This window comes from Ranitomeya imitator, chromosome 6, assembly GCF_032444005.1.
Source record: "Ranitomeya imitator isolate aRanImi1 chromosome 6, aRanImi1.pri, whole genome shotgun sequence".
NCBI classification, from domain to species: domain Eukaryota; kingdom Metazoa; phylum Chordata; class Amphibia; order Anura; family Dendrobatidae; genus Ranitomeya; species Ranitomeya imitator.
In genome coordinates, this window is record NC_091287.1 from 485,734,921 (window position 1) to 485,755,522 (window position 20,602).

A 20,602-nucleotide genomic window follows, 5' to 3' on the forward strand; every position below is an offset into this window, starting at 1 on the left:
GAGATGAGTGAACACAGGCAAACATATGCACTGCACATGCCCATCAATCACACCCTCGCTGTCCAAAAAAATAAGACACCGAGGGGCGTTGTTTCGAGCAGGGCAGACGCACAGGCGCAGCCAGCTAACCAATGATGTCAAAAGATGGGCAGCGCTAACAAGGGTGGTGCTGCGTATCATTAGAAAGGAAAGTCACACCTCAGGGACAGTGGAATGGTCTCAATGAGACACATTTAGTATGTGTTTAATTAAACGTGGGCAAGGAGAAAAAGTCAGCCACCTTGTACAAATGCAGCAGTACTGCTGTACAAGGTGGCTATTATACATAGAAACACCTGGGGGTGGGGGGCAGGCTCCCTTCAATTTCAGTTCATGTGCCTGTGTGGCGTTTGCAGGTCACGTTGCCGGCTACACAGCAGGGGAACAGCTGGCGGTGCTGAACCCCACTAACACATTGGCTGGTGTTTTTCTCTGTGCAGCTAGCACTTCCGGGCAGAAACTGGCGGTGTTTGAGCCCAGGGTCAGCAGGAGGAGGAGAGGAGCAGAGTGTAGGCCGAAGCCTGCACTGGTGGCAGCTTTTGTTCTGTTGTGCCAGCGTGGCTTGTGCTGGACACGTTGCCGACTACACAGCAGGGGAACAGCTGGCGGTGCTGAACCCCACTGACACATCACCTAGTGTTTTTTCTGTGTAGACAACACTTCCAGGTGGCAACTGACAGTGTTGAAACCCAGGGAATCAAAGAGGAGCAGAGTGTAGGCCGAAGCCTGCAGTGGAGCAAGTTGAAAGGGAACCTTTAACCTCCCCCCCCCCAGGCATTTGTTGCTGAAAGAGCCATCTTGTACAGCAGTAATACTGCACATGGAAAATGGTGGCTCCGAAAATTATGCTCCTTGCAAACGCTGAAGTACACACTCATATAATGTGTCCCCTCACACCGTCAAACCATCCCGGAAGTGGGACTTTCCTTTGTAATGTGACACAGCACAGCCGTCATTCCAACCCCCTTGGTGCCAGGCGCCACCTCCTCAACGTTGTTTGGTTCTGTCACGGAGCCCACGCTGTAATGTTATCCCTTGGCCATGCACAGTTAGCGGTGCCCGTCTTCTGACATCATGTAGGTGTCAGGCTGGCAGTGCCTGTGCGTCCAAGCTGCCCGAGATCCAACCTTGCAGTGTCATCTAATGTAGTCCCACTGCGGGCCAGGGATCCATGGGCATGCGCAGTGCATATCATCGCCTCTCACTCACCTCCTTCCTGCTTCTTCAGACTGTGCGGCGTCACGGCCGTGGCATGCTATTAGGGATCAGCTGATGCCGCCTAGTCTGAAGAAGCGTGAAGAAGGGGAGTGAGAGGCTAGTATATGCACTGCGCATGGCCATGGATACCAGGCCCACTGTGGGATCACATTAGACGACACTGCGAGGTGTGATTTCGGGCAGCGTGGACGCACAGGCGCAGCCAGGACGACAACAAATGATGTCAGAGGACGGGCAGCGCAAACTGTGCATGGCCAAGGGATAACATAACAGCGCAGGGTCCATGACGGAATCAAACAACGCTAAGGAGGCAGCGCACGGTGCCAAGGGGGTAGCAATGACGGCTGTGCTGCGTCACATTACAAAGGAAAGTCCCACCTCCGGGACGGTTGGACGGTGTGAGGGGACACATTACATGAGTGTGTAGTTCAGCGTTTGCAAGGAGCATAATTTCAAGAGCGACCTTTCCCTTCTGCAGTATTAGTGCTGCACATGGTGGCTCTTTCAGTAACAAACGCCTAGGGGGGGGGGGACAGGTCCCCTTACATTTTAGTTGTGCCAGCGTGGTGGTCGCATGACACGTTGCCGGATACACAGCTGGGGATCAGCTGACGTTACTGAACCCCAATAACAGAGGAGCGACTGTTGACTGTGCACACAGCACTTCCAGGCACCAACTGGCGGTGTTAGAGCCCAGGGACAGCAGGAGGAGCAGATTGGAGGTATTGCCGCACACACAGCTGGGGATCAGCTGACGTTACTGAACCCCAATAACAGAGGAGCGACTGTTGACTGTGCACACAGCACTTCCAGGCACAAACTGGCGTTGTTAGAGCCCAGGGACAGCAGGAGGAGCAGATTGGAGGTATTGCCGCACACACAGCTGGGGATCAGCTGACGTTACTGAACCCCAATAACAGAGGAGCGACTGTTGACTGTGCACACAGCACTTCCAGGCACAAACTGGCGGTGTTAGAGCCCAGGGACAGCAGGAGGAGCAGATTGGAGGTATTGCCGCACACACAGCTGGGGATCAGCTGACGTTACTGAACCCCAATAACAGAGGAGCGACTGTTGACTGTGCACACAGCACTTCCAGGCACCAACTGGCGGTGTTAGAGCCCAGGGACAGCAGGAGGAGCAGAGGAACAGAGTGTAGGCCGAAGCCTGATTGGAGCAAGTTGAAAGGGAACCTTTAACCCCCCCCCCAAGACGTTTGTAGCTGAAAGAGCCATCTTGTGCAGCACTAAGGATGCAAAAGGAAAAGGTTGCTCTTTTAATTATGCTCCTTGCAAACACCGAAGTAAACACTAAAAATGTGTCCCTTTATACCGTTAAACCGTTCCGGAGGTGCGAATTTCCTTCGTAATGGGACACAGCACAGCTGTCATTCCTATCCCCTTGATGCCGTGCGCTGCCTCCTCAGCGTTGTTTTAAGCTGTCACGGAGCCTGCGCTGTTCTGTTAGCCCTTGGCCATGCCCAATTAGCGCTGCCTGTCTTCTGACATAATTTGGTGTCAGGCTGTCAGTGCCTGTGCGTCCACGCTGCTCCAGATCCCACCTCGCAGTCTCGTCTAACGTAATCCCACTGCGGGCCTTGGAACCATGGGCATGCACAGTGCATAACCTCGACTCTCACTCCCCTCCTTCCCTCTTCTTCAGACTGTGCGGTGTCACGGCCGTGGCATGCTAGGGATCAGTTGACGGCGCACAGTCTAAAGAAGGCGGAGGGAAATGAGCGAGAGCCCGAGGGGAAGATATGCACTGCGCATGCCCATGGATCCCAGGCCCGCAGTGTGACTCAATCAGAAGACACTGCGAGGCGGGATCTCGGGCAGCGCGGCCGCACAGGCGCAGCCAGCCTGACACCAAATTATGTCAGAAGACAGGCAGCGCAAATAGGGCATGCCCAAGGGATAACAGAACAGCGCAGGCTCTGTGACAGCTTAAAACAACGCTGAGGAGGCAGCGCATGGCACCAAGGGGGTAGGAATGACGGCTGTGCTGCGTCACATTACGAAGGAAAGTCCCAGCTCCGGGACGGTATAACGGTATCAGTGAACACATTTTATAAGTGTTAAGTTCTGCGTGTGCAAGGAGCTAAAAAAAAAGAGCTACCTTTTCCTTGTGCAGCATTACTGCTGCACAAGATGGCTCTTTCAGTAACAAACGACGGGGGGGGAGAGACAGGTTCCCTTACATTTAGGTTGTTGTGCCAGCGTGGCAGTCGCAGGACACATTCCCGGCTACACAGCTGGGGATCAGCTGACGTTACTGAAACCCAATAACACTGGGTCGTATGTTTTTACTGTGCAGCCTGCACTTCTGAGCCGCAACTGGCGGTGTTGGAGCCCAGGAATAGCAGTTCAGGTGGTAGAAAGATGAACACAGGAGGAGACCTGGATGACACCCAATTACTTAATCAGGCAGAGGAGTGGCAAATTCCTGCGAGATCCAGGCCTGGTTCATTTTCAGGAAAGTAAGCCGGTCAACGTTATCGGAGGATAGTCGCATGCGACGGTCTGTTAGTACACCACCTGCGGCACTAAAGACACGTTCCGATAAGACACTAGCCGCAGGGCAAGCCAGCACCTCCAATGCATACTGGCTTAGCTCTGGCCATGTATCCAGCTTAGAGACCCAAAACTTGAACGGGGAAGAGCCGTCTGGGAGTACAGTAAGAGGGCAAGCCATGTAGTCTGTCACCATCTGACGGAACCGTTGCCTCCTGCTGACTGGAGCCGCCGGTGATGGTGTAGACATTTGGGGCGGGCACACAAAAGTGTGCCAGAGTTGTGCCATACTGGACTTGCCTTGGGCAGAGGCACTGCTTCTGCTCCCTCTTTGGGCAGAGCCTCCCCCACTGCCTCGACGCACTGAGCTGCTTTGTAAAGCACTAGCAGCACTCCTCTCAGTTGGACAGGAGAAGATGATGGAATTCACCAGTGTGTCGTGGTACTCCCGCAATTTACGCTCCCGGGTCAACGCAGGGATGAGGTTTTGGACGTTGTCCCGGTAGCGAGGATCGAGGAGGGTGAACACCCAATAATCAGGCATGTTGAGAATGTGGTCGATGCGGCGGTCGTTTCTCAGGCACTGCAGCATGAAATCCACCATGTGCTGCAGAGTGCCAACTGGCCCAGAAACGCTGTCCCCTGCTTGAGACATGATCTCTGCCCGCTCGTCATCACCCCACCCTCGCTGTACACACTGACCACTGGACAATTGTGTCGCTCCCTCCTCTGGACGGAGCTCTTCCTCCTCCATTGACTCCTCCTCATCCTCCTCACAAATTGGCCCCTGCGTACCCCTTTGTGAGGAACCACGTGGCGCTGACTCTCCAGAAGCTGATGGAAAAGGTGACTCCTCATCCTCCACCTCTTCCACCACATCATCCCTTAACCCTTGCAAAGTTTGCTGAAGCAGGCAGATAAGGGGGACAGTCATGCTGACTAGTGCATCATCTGCACTTGCCATCCGCGTGGAATAATCAAAAGGATGCAAAACCTGGCAGACGTCCTTCATAGTGGCCCACTCTGTGGTTGTGAAGTCTGATCGGCGCTGACTGCGACTTCTTTGCGCCTGATGCAGCTGGTACTCCATAACTGCTTGCTGCTGCTCACACAACCGCTCCAACATATGTAACGTGGAATTCCACCGGGTAGGTAGGTCACATATGATGCGGTGTTCCGGAAGGCGGAATCGGCGCTGCAGAGCAGCAATGCGAGATCTGGCCAAGCTGGAACGCCGCAAGTGAGCACACTCTAGGCGGACCTTGTGCAGGAGGGCATCAAGATCCGGATAGTCCCTCAGAAAACTCTGCACAACCAAATTGAGCACATGTGCCAGACATGGGATGTGAGTGAGGTTGCCAAGGGCCAAAGCTGCCACCAGATTTCGGCCATTGTCACACACTACCATGCCTGGCTGGAGATTCGCTGGCAGTAACCACACATCGCTCTCCTGCTTGATGGCATTCCAGAGCTCCTGCACTGTGTGGCTTCGATGCCCCAATGAAACTAGTTTCAAGACGGCCTGCTGACGTTTGGCCACGGCTGTGCTCATGTCGGTCATAGGTAAACGTTCACGGGTCCATGTGGAGGTGGACTGTGACGGATCCTGCAGAGAGGAATCAGAGGAACTGGTGTAAGAGGAGGAGTCGATGCGTACAGACTGGATTCCTGCAATCCTTGGAGTGGGCAGGACACGTCCTGCGCCACTCGCACGATCTGTACCTGGCTCAACAACATTAACCCAATGGGCAGTGGGGGAAACATATCGCCCCTGTCCATGCTGACTGGTCCACGCATCGGTGGTGAGGTGGACCTTGCTACTGACGGTGTTCAGTAGCGCATGTTTTATGTTTGCCTCAACATGCCTGTGCAGGGCAGGGACAGCCTGCCTGCTGAAGTAAATGCGGCTGGGCACCTTGTACTGTGGGACTGCCAATGCCATCAAGTCACGGAAGCTGTCAGTCTCCACCAGCCTGAACGAGAGCATTTCCAGGGACAACAGTTTGGCAATGCCTGCATTCAGAGCCTGTGCTCGGGGGTGGTTGGCCGAGAATGCCCGCCTTTTCTCCCATGCCTGGACTACCGATGGCTGTAGAGTAGACTGGGAGTGTGAGGATGACTGGGAAGGTGGTGCTGTGGGTGGAATTACACTAGGTCTCTGGACAACAGTGGAGGAAGAGGCAACACGAGATGAAGAGGTGGTAGCTGCCGCTGTTGGTTGGCCTACGTCTTCACTGTGTTTCTGTAACTCCACCGCGTGCCTGTTCCGCACATGTTTCCACATATTTGTGGTATTGAGGTTGCTGACACTTTTACCTCTTTTTACTTTCTGATGACACAGCTTGCATTTGACAAAACAAATGTCATCTGCAACTGTGTCAAAAAAGGACCAGGCACTGCAAGTCTTGGGAGCGCCCTTTTTGGCTTTGGAAAGAGACAGGCTCCTAACGGGTGCCAAAGTGGAGGCTACAGGCTCCGCAGTCTTCCCCCTCCCTCTCCCTCTTTGGCCCGTAAGGGGAAGCTCTTCCTCAGAGCTGCTCCCACCACCTTCCTGTTCCTCACGCCACGATGGGTCAAGGACCTCATCATCTCCACTACCCTCTGCCACCAACTGCTCCTCCTGGGTAGTCTCGGCAGCACAGTACACATCAGAAAGCGGCACCTGAGTTTCATCATCAGATGCGTACTGCGCTGTGGTCACCGGAGGCACTGGCCCACCTGCCTCTTCAGAGTCAGAGAGAAAAAGCTGTTGGGCATCACTGCACACTGCCTCTTCTTCCATTTCTCCAATGCTGCTTGGCTGGCCCCCTGTTTCCAAGCCAAGAGATTCAGAGAACAGAAGTAGAGACGGCTCCTGTCCTGGGCTCTCTGACTGCCTGGCCAATTTGGCAGGTGGTGAAGAGACAGATGGCTGCTCTCCAGTGGTCTGTGCCTGAGAGGATGTGGCACTAACTGAAGTCGATGCCGAGGCGTTAGCTGCCATCCACCCGACAACGGCTTCAATTTGGTCTTCACGCAGCAGCGGTGCACGGCGCTCTCCGACAAAGCTGCGCATGAAGGACTGTTCCCTGCTGAAACTGAGTGACGACGAGTCACCGGCGCCCGCAGCAGGCACAGAATCACCACGTCCTCTCCCTGCTCCTCTCCCTGCTCCGCGCCCACGCCCACGTGCCTTACTCCCTGCCCTCTTCATCTTGGTTGACAGATAAAGATAAGCAGAAAAGTACTAAGGCCTTAGTGTGCTTATTCCTGAAATGCTCCTCCTAACAGGTGTAAGAAACACTAATGTTGTAAATTGTAGACTAAACTTTATTATTTTTCAAATGTGGCCTACACAAGTGTTAAGTTGTGTTTGGTGAACTTAACTTTTTTTTTGGTGCAGATCGGGCTACAGAGCTAGTTTAAATCACACGGAGACCGTGCAGACAGCCGTAAACGGCGCTGCAAGGCCAAAAAACCCTCCTCTCGGTTATCCTATATAGTGTTTTTCCACTATTTAGCTGGATACGAGTGGAAAGACACTAATAGGAATTTTTTTTTTCAAATTTTAAACTGGCTGCACTATTTGAAAAAAAGGAAATTGTTTTTCAAGGTATGAGGCAGTAACGCACCCTGAGCTGAATCCAACCGGCTATGGCTGCACACAGACTACAGGGCGAGCTGCGCTCACACAGAGACCGTGCAGACAGCCGTAAACGGCGCTGCAAGGCCAAAAAACCCTCCTCTAGGTTATCCTATATAGTGTTTTTCCACTATTTAGCTGGATACGAGTGGAAAGACACTAATAGGATTTTTTTTTTTCAAATTTTAAACAGGCTGCACTATTTGAAAAGAAGGAAATTGTTTTTCAAGGTATGAGGCAGTAACGCACCCTGAGCTGAATCCAACCGGCTATGGCTGCACACAGACTACAGGGCGAGCTGCACTCACACAGAGACCGTGCAGACAGCCGTAAACGGCGCTGCAAGGCCAAAAAACCCTCCTCTAGGTTATCCTATATAGTGTTTTTCCACTATTTAGCTGGATACGAGTGGAAAGACACTAATAGGAATTTTTTTTTTCAAATTTTAAACAGGCTGCACTATTTGAAAAAAGGGAAAATTTTTCTCAAGGTATGAGCCAGTAACGAACCCTGAGCTGAATCCAACCGGCTATGGCTGCACACAGACTACAGGGCGAGCTGGGCTCACACGGAGACCGTGCAGACAGCCGTAAACGGCGCTGCAAGGCCCAAAAACCGCCCTCTAGGTTATCCTATGTAGTGTTTTTCCACAATAGAGCTGGAGACTGGTGGAAAAACACTAATAGGAAATTTGAGAAAAAATGTGCAGCAGGCTGCACTAAGAGCAAAAAAGGACAACTGTGTGAGGCAGTGTGAACCCCCCCTGAGCTGAATACAACCGGGTATATGGCTGCACACAGACTACAGAGTGAGCTGCACACACACACACACACACACACACAGAGACCTTGCAGAACGCTGTTAAAACAGCGCTGCAAGGCAAGAGCAAGGTGAACAGTGAAGAACACACAGCGTTTTGCTAAATTAGCCTTTGGAAAGGAAAATAAAGCAATTAGCTAGCTGGACTGGCCCTCAGTTAGAACACAGCGTCCTGTCCCTAACTGAAATCACAGCAGAGTGAGCGCAAAATGGCGGCAGCGTTTTTTATAGTGCAGAGTGACATCATTTCAGCAGCCAATCCCAGCCTTGCCAGTACTTACATGCCCACCATGCTAAACAGGATGTGCCCACACTTCCAATCATTCCTCATTGGCTGCTGCGTTCAGTTTGAATTCTGGGAACTTCCGATTCAGGTATCCGATACGCGGGAAGTATCGGAATTCGGTATCGGAATTCCGATACCGCAAATATCGGCCGATACCCGATACTTGCGGTATCGGAATGCTCAACACTACTGATCACAGCATAATCAGGCAGGAGATTCGAGTGGCCGAGCTCCTGCTTTGAGAGCTGGAGTAGCCAGGAATGGTGCCAGCACTGCCCCTGGCTGATTAATCCTCACTATCACACATTTGGAATGTAGAGAAGAGATGCAGGGACTAATGACCGCATCCCCGCAGCTCTGACCGCTGTGAATGGATAGTAACTGTATCCAATCACAGAAATGTATCTAATGAGGGGAAACAGCAACACAGCTCCATTTTATCACTCTGTCTTTGAGAGATTGTTAGAGATTGTAGCTGTGCTGCTGTTAGAACATGACAAAATGTCAAATCGAGAATCAATGTCATCTTCCATTACAAGTGTCACCCCACAGTCTATCCTCCTATATGTATACATAAAACTTTTTTATTTTTATTTTTTTCCTTTTTTTTCATAAAAATACAAAGACCTATACCTTACGCTAATTCCCATACCCTAACACTAACCCTAGCTAACTATTTTTACAGTACTTGCCCCCCTAACTAACGACCTACAGCTTGTTAAAGTTAACTAGAGATGGATGGACAGACGGACCTAGAAAATGGATATGGAAGAATTGTAGGTGAGGCTTATGCCATGAACAGTTTGGATACAGACAGCACCATTGAGACGGATGAGCGGTGCTAGCCCTAGCGATGACGCAACAGCATAGTATGAGAGAACATGCTTGCGCTAGTGCCACTGTAAGTGACCGGATGCTCACAGAATCCTACACTATGTGCATGCCAGAATTTATTTAAGCCATGGGCATCCATGTGGACACTAGACCTTTTAGAAAGGTTGATTTTTTTTTTAATTTTCTTCTGTGAAGAATTATTAAATTTAATGATTGAACAGACTAATTCGTATGTTGCTCAATTCATTGCTGTCCACCCCACAGCCTACTACTTCAAAAGTACTAACTGGAACCCTGTTGATGTGGCGGATATTTAAAACAATTTCGACCTTCTTCTCAATATGTGTCTGATAAAAAAAAAACACCAACAGACCATATTGGTCAACTGATGTCCTGTACGACACCCCTATGTTCAGAGAGGTAATGGCACGGCGATGATTTTAGAGCACTCTGTGATTCCTACATTTCCCAGAAAATGAAGATTGCCCCTCTCCCAATGTCCCAAAACATGACCGACTTTACAAAGTCAGGCCCCTAATAAGCTATTTTAACGATAAATTTTCCCAGACATGTACCCCCGAAAAAAATATCTGTGTGGATGAGTCTCTGAAAATATATGAGTTGTGTGAAATCGACTCTGAAAGACACCCACTTTGTTCCTTCAAATGCCCCCCTCCCTAAACATAGCAGGGACAATTGTCTGGGACCTGGTTCATCCCCTTTTATATAAGGGTACAATTTGTAAGTAGATAATTATTATACAAGTGTACCCCTGTTCAGATGCCTGTCTGCCAAAAAAATGGCCTTTGGAATTAAAGAACTTTGCCCAAGACTCTTGTCACCCAAAAAGTAAAGACAGGAGAAATTAAGGTGTTCTGTAATGAGAACATGCTGGTTTCCAAATTTCAAGACAAAAAAAGATGTTAACATGAATTGATGCTGACAAAAGCAGCCAAATCTCTGTACATGGGGTACATTTTAGAGTCCGGTTGCCGGTCTGTATAGAGGACTACAATAAGTTTATGGGTGGCGTGAACCTTTCAGATGCTGCAGCACTACAGAGCTGTTCACAAGTCTTGCGTATAGTACAAAAAACTTGAGCTACACCTAATCCAAGTGGCCCTATATAATGCTTTTGTAGTATACTGAAAAACTGGGAACCAAGTCACTTACCTAAAAATCCAAGAAAAAGTAATAATATATTTGATATTTGGAGACCAATGGATGGTAGGGGGAGAAACATCTTGTGAGGCCAGCAGAATTGCCCCGGTCAGCCCTCACAAGTGCCACCAACAATCAAAAAGGCCTACCCTAAAAGAGATGCAGGGTGTGTTAGAAAGATGGAGCTAAGAAGGAAACCAGTTACCAGTGTGACACATATCCTGATAAACCTGACCTCTGCATTAAGGAATGTTTCAGTCGATCTACTAATGGGGTTACATCAGAGCACAGGGAGGATTAGCTCTATAAAATTTGGTGTCTATTTCCTGACCTCTCACTACAATGTATTAAAAATTTGTCCAAAAAATTATGCTTTTGTGAGAAAAATGAAATTTTATTTTTTCATACTTATTTTGAACTACGGTAAATCCTTCAATATGGGGTCAAAAAGAAGCATTACACCCATAAATGAATTCTTTAGGGGGCACAGTTTAGAAAATGGGGTGAATTGTCAAATTTCTGCTGCTTTGGCATGTCAAGTACTCTATTTAGGCCAAATTTGTGTTAAAAAATGTAAATAGTGCTTCCTTCTATTTCGAGTCCTGCCGTTTGTCCAAACATTGACTTTTGACCACATGTGGATTATCGCCATGCTCAGAAGAAAGTGGGTAACAAACTGAGTTGTCCATTTTTCTTGTTACCTCTTTGAAAAGTGAAAAAATGGGGCTACAACAATATTTTCATGAAAAAATTGAAATATTTCTATATGATAACCTAATGTTATCACATTGTGTGTAGTACCTGTGGGTTCAAACTCTTCACTATACCCTTGGATAAAATCTTTAGGGGTGTAGTTTGCAAAATCAGTTGTTGGGAATTTCCACTGTTTAGGCACAGTCTCTCCAAACATGGCATGGTGTCCGCTACCGATTTCAGCCAATTTTGCTCTGCAAAAGTGGAAAGGTGCTCCTTTGCTGCCAGGCCCTGCTGTGTACCCAAACAGTAGTTTTTCACCACATATGGGGTATTAGCATATTCAGGAGAAATTGTACAACAAATTGTATGGTGCATTTTCTCTTTCTACTCTTCTGAAAATGAAAATTTGGGGCTAAATCTATTTTTTGCTATAAAATTATGATTTTTCATTTTCTTGGCTCAACGGCATAATCTTCTGTGAAGCACCTGGGGGCTCAAGGTGCTCAACACATATCTAGGTGAATTCCTTGACGTGTCTAGTTTCCAAAACAGGGTCACTTTTGGGGGGTTTCTACTGTTTAGGTACATCAGGGGCTCTCTAAACACGACATGCCAATTTTGCATTGCAAAAGTCGAATAGAGCTCCTTCCCTTCCAAGCCCTGCCATACACCTAAACAGTAGTTTTCCTCCACAAATAGTCTATCGGTGTATTCAGGAGAAATTTTGCAACAAATTGTATGGCCAATTTTCTCATGTTACCCTTATGAAAATGCTAAACTTTGATCTAAAATAACATTTTTGTGGGAAAAAGTAAAATATTCATTTTTCCATTCACATTCCTTTAGTTCCTATGAAGCACCTGAATGGTTAATGAACTTCTTGAATGTGGTTTTGAGCACCTTGAGGGGGGGGCAGTTTTAGAATGGTGTCATTTTTGGGTATTTTCTGTCACATAGGCAACTCAAGGTCACTTCAAATGTGACGTGGTCCCAAAAAAATGGATTTGTAAATTTTTTTTGACAAATGAGACATTGCTGATCAACTTTTAACCCTTATAGCCTCCTAACAAAAAATATGTTTACAAAATTATGTTGATGTAAAAGTATAAATGTGGGAAATGTTATGTATTGACTATTTTCTGTGATATATCTCTCTAGTTTAAGGGCATACAAATTCAAAGCCTGAAAATTGTGACAAGCACAAATTATATCGACCAAACTTTACCACTATCATGAAGTACAATTTTTCACGAAAAAATAATCCCACAAGTACTGGGATCCGTTGAAGCATTCCAGAGTTATTATCACATAAAGTGACAATGGTTAGATTTGAAAAATTAGGATGGTCATTAACATACAAAGTGGCTCGGTTCTTAAAGGGGTTTGCCCATGAACGAAAGTTCATTTTAATCAATAGATCTTGAAATAATAATAATTTCCACAATTGGATGTGTTTAAATGAAATGTTCCTGTGCTGAGATAATCTTATAAATGTGTCCCTGCTGTGTACTGTGTAATGGCTGTGTCTGACCGTACAGGAACATGGTCTGATCATTCCACATCTCCTGGGCAGGGGGAAGAAAAAATATACAGACAGGACAGCATGGGATCACAAATGATTCTTTCTTTGAAGTAAAACATTGTTTAAAATAAGGCAGGGAAATGCTTTACCTTACAAAAAAAACAACTGGGATCCCCTGTTATCCTGTCTGTATACGCTTTTTTTCTGCCCAGGAGATGTGGTATTATCAGACCATTTTCCTGTACGGTCAGACACAGCCATTATTATCTCAGCACGGGAACATTTTATTTAAACACATCCAATTATGAATTATTATTAAAAAATCTATCGATTATAATGTACTTTTGTTCGTGGGAAAAGCACTTTAACCCCTTTCTGACATTAGACATACTATCCCATCGAGGTGGGGTGGGCCCGTATGACCACCGAAGGGATAGTACGTCATATGCGATCGGCCGCGGTCATGGGGGGAGCACGGCCGAACGCGGCCAGGTGTCAGCTGACTATCACAGCTGTCATCTGGTACAGTAGGGTTGAGCGAAACAGATCAGCACTTTTCAAAAGTCGCCGACTTTTAGCAAAGTCGGGTTTCGTGAAACCCAACCCGATCCCACTCTGGGATCGGGTCAGCGGTCTCTAATTAAAAGTCGGGTTTCGTTTTATATATATATATATGTCATTCAGACACATATATATATATTTATATTAACTTCAGCGCGATATAGCAGAAAAGCCAGTAATTCAATTACCGGCTTTTCATTTCTCCTGCCAAAACCCAACATGATTTGAGACATGGTTTACATACAGTAAACCATGTCATATCCCCCTTTTTTTGCATATTCCACACTACTAATGTTAGTAGTGTGTATGTGCAAAATTTCAGCGCTCTAGCTGTTAAATTTAAGGGTTAAATCGCGAAAAAAATTGGTGTGAGCTCCCGCGCAATTTTCTCCGCCAGAGTAGTAAAGCCAGTGACTGAGGGCAGATATTAATAGCCTGGAGAGGGTCCACGGTTATTGCCCCCCCCCCTGGCTAAAAACACCTGCCCCCAGCCACCCCAGAAAAGGCACATCTGTAAGATGCGCCTATTCTGGCACTTGGCCACTCTCTTCCCATTTCCGTGTAGCGGTGGGATATGGGGTAATGAAGGGTTAATGTCACCTTGCTATTGTAAGGTGACATTAAGCCAGATTAATAATCGAGAGGCGTCAATTCTGACACCTATCCATTATTAATCCATTTGCATTAAATGGTTAAAAAAAAACACACACGCATTTTTAAAAAGTATTTTAATGAAATAAAAACACAGGTTGTTTTGATATTTTATTGTACGCTCAATCCATTCGCTGAAGACCCTCACTCTGTAACAAATAAAAAATAATAAACCAACAATATCCATACCTTCCGTAGATCTGTTACGTCCCACGTTGTAAATCCATCTGAAGGGGTTAAAATATTTTACAGCCACAAGCTCTGCTAATGCAGCTTTGCTTGTGGCTGTACACCCCAGCGAATGAAGGTAATGTAGGTCAATGACCTATAGTTACCTTCATTCATGGTGATGCGCCCCCTGCTGGATGTCCTCATATGACCTCGAGCCTGGGAACTTTTCTCCAGGGACATCCAGCAGGGGGTGCATCACTGCGAATGAAGGTAACTACAGGTCATTGACCTACATTACCTTCATTCGCTGGGGTTTACAGCCACGAGCAGCACTGCATTAGCAGAGCTCCTGGCTGTAAAATATTTTAACCCCTTCAGATGGATTTACAACGTGGGACGTTACAGATCTACGGAAGGTATGTATATTGTTGGTTTATTATTTTTTATTTGTTACAGAGCGAGGGTCTTCAGCGAGTGGATTGAGCGTACAATAAATTATTACAACAAACGGTGTGTTTATTTCATTAAAAGACTTTTTAATATTGTGTGTGTGTTTATTTTTAACTCGTTCATACAATTGGATTAATAATGGATAGGTGTCATAATTGCCAATTTTTTCTGCGATTTAACCCTTAAATTTAAGAGCTAGAGCGCCGAAATTTTGCATATACACACTACTAACATTAGTAGTGTGGAATATGCAAAAAAAGGGGGATATGACATAGTTTACTGAATGTAAACCATGTCTCATATCATGTCGGGTTTTGGCAGGAGAAATGAAAAGCCGGTAATTGAATTACCGGTTTTTCTGCTATATCGCCCTGAAGGAAATGTAAAAAAAAAAAAAAAAAAACCCCCATAGACTTACATTGTGTTTCGAGTTTCGGCCGATCCCCGACCCCGACTTTTCAATAGGATCGGCCGATTTCACTCGACCCGACTTTTGAGAAAGTCGGGTTTCGTGAAACCTGACTCGACCCTGAAAAACTAAAAGTCACTCAACTCTAGCCAGGAGCGATCACGGACCGCTCCTGGCACATTAACCACTGGAACACTGCGTTCCGGTGGCATAGGGAAGCATCATGCAGGGTGGGGGCTCCCTGCGTGCTTCCCTGAGACCCTCGAAGCAACGCAATGTGATCGAGTTGCTCCGATGGTCTCCTACCTCCTTCTCCCTGCATGCCCCGGATCCAAAATGGCTGCAGGGCTGCTTCCGGGTCCTGCAGGGTGGTGGCTTACAAGCGCCTGCTCAGAGCAGGCGCTGGTAAGCCAGGAGCACTGCCTGTCAGATCGCTGATCTGACACAGAGCTGTGCAAAGTGTCAGATCAGCGATCTGACACCATAGTGTGATGTCCCCCTGAGGCAATGTAAAAAAGTTAAAAAAGAAATATTTGCATCTGTAAAAAAAAAAAAAAATCCTAAATAAAGAAAAATATATATATATTGTTCTAATAAATACATTTCTTTATCTAAATAAAAAACAAACAATAAAAGTACACATATTTAGTATCGCCGCATCCGTAACGACGCAACCTACAAAACTGTACCACTAGTTAACCCGTTCAGTGAACACCGTCACAAAAAAATGAGGCAAAAAACATCCATATCCATCCATTCGCTGGTTTAGAGATCGTAAAACTTCCCCTGCAAGGTGGAGACCAGAATAAATTATTACTACAAAAAGAAGCCAGATGGATTCTGAATTCCAATGCGCAAGGTCCGATAGGGCTTAACGACAGGTTAGACATGTCGGTCTTTTTATAAAGGTATATAACACACTGGTATGTTTAAAGAGTTAAAAAATCTAGAGATTTACAAAAACTTAAAGTAATAAAGGGTCTATATTTTTACATATTGCTATATTGCTAGTCTGCATGAAAGAGTCGATTACTTGTTAATATTTATGTACTTATTCACTGTCACTTATTTTGTATATTGCATTCTCACGTGCGTCAAAAAACCCCTTTAAAGGGAAATGACGTCTTGTAATCATTTCACCTGGACCCGTTGAAGCACACTCAGTGCGAAACGGCCGTCGTCCACGCTCCATCACCGCACCCTCCTGTAAAACCTGCTGCCTAGCTGGATGTATGATCTTCCGTAAAGCCATGTTTCAATAAAGAACACGTTCACACAGCAACAACGGGGTGAGTGTCGCAGTTTTCTTTGTTCTTGGATATATATCCATGGTACCGCTGAAAACGTAATCTTCTCTGGAAAAAAACGAGCCGCCATACAGCGTCATCAGCAGAAAAAAAACAACTTATAGTCCTCAGAATAAAGCGATGCAAAAATAATTATTTTTTAATATAAAATAGTTTTTATCGTATAAAATCACCAAAACATAAAAAAATATAAATGAGGTATTGCTGTAATCATACTGACCCAAAGAATAAAACTGCTTTTTCAATTTTAACAAACGCGGAACGGTATAAACGCCCCCCCCAAAAGAAATTCATGAATAGCTAGTTTTTGGTCATTCTGCCTCACAAAAATAAAATAATAAAAAGAGATCAAAAAATGTCACGTGCCCAAAAATGGATCCAATAAAAACGTCAACTCGTTCCACAAAAAACAAGACCTCACATGACTCTGTGGACCAAAATATGGAAAAATTATAGCTCTCAAAATGTGGAGACACAAAAACTATTTTTTGCAATAAAAAGCGTATTTTAGTGTGTGACAACTGCCAATCATAAAAATCCGCTTAAAAACCCACTATAAAAGTAAATCAAACCCCACTTCATCACCCCCTTAGTTAGGGAAAAATAATAAAATTTAAAAAATGTATTTATTTCCATTTTCCCATTAGGGCTAGGGTTAGGGCTAGGTTTAGAGCTAGAGTTAGGGCTAGGGTTAGGGTTGGGGCTACAGTTAGGGTTGGGGCTAGGGTTAGGGTTGGGGCTAGGGCTAGGGTTGGGGCTAGGGTTATGGTTGAGGCTAGGGTTAAGGTCAGGGCTACGGTTAGGGCTACAATTAGGGTTGGGGCTTAAGTTAGGGTTAGGGCTAAAGTTAGGGCTAGGGTTGGGGCTAAAGTTAGGGTTAGGATTTGGGATTAGGGATGGGATTAGGGGTGTGTAAGGGTTAGGGGTGTGGTTAGGGTTACAGTTGGGATTAGGGTTAGGGGTATGTTTGGATTAGGGTTTCAGTTATAATTGGGGGGTTTCCACTGTTTGGGGACATCAGGGGCTCTCCAAACGCGACATGGCGCCCGATCTCAATTACAGCCAATTCTGCGTTGAAAAAGTAAAACAGTGCTCCTACCCTTCCGCGCTCTCCCGTGTGCCCAAACAGGGGTTTACTCCAACATATTTGGTATCAGCGTACTTAGGACACATTGGACAACAACTTTTGGGGTCTAATTTCTCCTGTTACCCTTGGGAAAATACAAAACTGGGGGCTAAAATATAATTTTTGTGGAAAAAAAGATTTTTTATTTTTATGGCTCTGCGTTATTAACTGTAGTGTAACATTTGGGAGTTCAAAGTTCTCACAACACATCTAGATAAGTTCCTTGGGGGGTCTAGTTTCCAATATGGGGTCACTTATTGGGGGTTTCTACTGTTTAGGTATATCAGTGGCTCTGCAAATGCAACGTGACACCTGCAGACCAATCCATCTAAGTCTGCTTTCCAATTGGCGCTCCTTCCCTTCCGAGCTCTGCCATGCGCCCAAACGGTGGTTCCCCCTCACATATGGGGTATCAACGTACTCAGGACAAATTGGAGAATAACTTTTGGGGTCCAATTTCTCCTGTTACCCTTGGGAAAATACAAAACTGGGGGCTAAAATATAATTTTTGTGGAAAAAAAGATTTTTTATTTTCACGGCTCTGCGTTATTAACTGTAGTGAAACACTTGGGGGTTCAAAGTTCTCACAACACATCTAGATACGTTTCTTTGGGATGTCTAGTTTCCAATATGGGGTCACTTGTGGGGGGTTTCTACTGTTTAGGTACATCAGGGGCTCTGCAAATGCAACGTGATGCCTGCAGACCAATCCATCTAAATCTGCATTCCAAACAGCGCTCCTTCCCTTCCGAGCTCTGCCATGCGCCCAAACGGTAGTTCCCCCCACATATGGGGTATCAGCATACTCAAGACAACAACTTTTGGGGTCCATTTTCTTCTGTTACCTTGGGAAAAGAAAAAATTGGGGGCGAAAATATAATTTTTGTGAAGTAATATGATTTTTTTTTTTACGGCTCTGCACTATAAACTTCTGTGAAGCACTTGGTGGGTCAAAGTGCTCACCACACATCTAGATAAATTCCTTAGGGGGTCTACTTTCCAAAATGGTGTCACTTGTGGGGGGTTTCAATGTTTAGGCACATCAAGGGCTCTCCAAATGCGACATGGCGTCCTATCTCGATTCCAGTCAATTTTGCATTGAAAAGTCAAATGGCGCTCCTTCCCTTCCGAGCTCTGCTACCAAACAGTGGTTTACCCACACATATGGGGTATCAACGTACTCAGGACAAATTGCACAACTTTTGAGGTACAATTTCTCCTGTTACCCTTGGTAAAATAAAACAAATTGGAGCTTAAGTAAATTTTTTGTGAAAAAAAATTAAATGTTAATTTTTTTTTAACATTCGAAAAATTCCTGTGAAACACCTGAGGGGTTAATAATCTTCTTGAATGTGGTTTGTGGTTTTGAGCACCTTGAGGGGTGCAGTTTTTAGAATGGTGTCACACTTGGGTATTTTCTATCATATAGACCTCTCAAAGTGACTTCAAATGTGATATAGTCCCTAAAAAAATGATTTTGTAAAAATGAGAAATTGCTGGTCACATTTCAACCCTTATAACTCCCTAACAAAAAAATGTTGGTTCCAAAATTGTGCTGATGTAAAGTAGACATGTAAGAAATGTTACTTATTAAGTATTTTGTGTGACATATCTCTGTGATTTAAGGGCATAAAAATTCAAAGTTGGAAAATTGCGAAATTTTCAAAATTTTCACCAAATTTCCATTTTTTTCACAAATAAATGCAGATAATATCAAAGAAATTTTACCACTGTCATGAAGTACAGTATGTCACGAGAAAACATCATCAAGATCCGTTGAAGCGTTTCAGAGTTATAACCTCATAAAGTGACAGTGGTAAGAATTGTAAAAATTGGCCCTGTCATTAAAGTGCAAACCACCCTTGGGGGTTAAGGGGTTAAGAAGCCGTGCAGTAATAAGTTACCAAAAAAAGCTGACAGCATATACAAAGTTTTAACGGTTTCTAATTATAGTTATAGTTATTGGAGCAAGGAAAAACGAAAATGTACCCAATAAGTGATCCTAATCCTGAGCTTCATTACAACATTGTAAACCATGTGTTACTTTCAAAGAACATACAGTTAATTTCCGGTCTACTGTAGAATTAGGAAAATACTAGAAAGCCGTTTGTATTTTCACTGTAAGTCTTATCTAAAGCTATTTTCCAAACCGTGGACTGCTGACTTGAAACTGGATACTGTAAAATTATTACAGATTTATAATAAAATACCTCAAGGGTGTCTTTAAGCTTGGTAATGTAAAACGCAGGGACAATTAGCCTTTCCTAATTTCGGACCTCTGTTTTCCTTAGTCACTCTTTCCATTAGAATTTACCTTTCAAGGCTTTGAAGACCAGAATCCTTAGGTGGACTTTTATGAGTTGAGCATGTGTGGCATTTAGGTTTCCTATATTGTTAAATGGTCACTTTTATGGAGTATACATAAGGTTTTGGCTTCTCATATCAGGAGTAATATGGACGGTCAAGGAGGCGCCTGTTATAAAAATATACATAGAAAGAGCTGGTGGGCTGCTTTTTCTCAGAGCGAATGTAATGCATTCCTTCTGTTTAGGATCACTTTCCACGCTTGCATTCTTTGTGAACAAGTTATAAAAGAAATCTGATGCAGGCCAATTATTTTTACTTTCAAAGCCATTAATCAAGATCGACTGAGAGAATGAAAACAGCCAAGAAACATTTCATATGTAGTTCGAAGTGAGATTAAAATTAAAACCAGATGGGGATGGACGGAGACACTAAGCATTTTTTGACTTGCGTAATAAATGTCTTTTACAAATCGCAGGGCTCTTATTTTTGTTCAGTAAATCAAATCGGGTTATGGCGTACAAGTGGTCTCACTGCAAAACCGTCAGAAAATAGAACAGGACGTGTTCAAGTAGATTAATGCTTCACAATGAAAACCATCAGTGTGGCCTTAAAGCCTATAATATGCAAAATGGGCTCACGTGACATATACATCTGTTGGTGATGTATATGTGAGGTCATATGCACACAGTGTCAGACTGAAGAACATTGGACCCATCGGAGGATTTGATTCTGAAGGCCCACTATTCTCCCCACTGAAGAACCCCATAGCAACTGCAAGGTTTGCACTATGAACTCTCCTGAAGGAGAAGCAAGAGCCTACCAGAGGATTCTCCGGTACTCTGGTGGGCCAACCCTGCACACAATAGATTCAGGACTGCCGGACATTATCTTCTTATGTGATAGAGGGGCC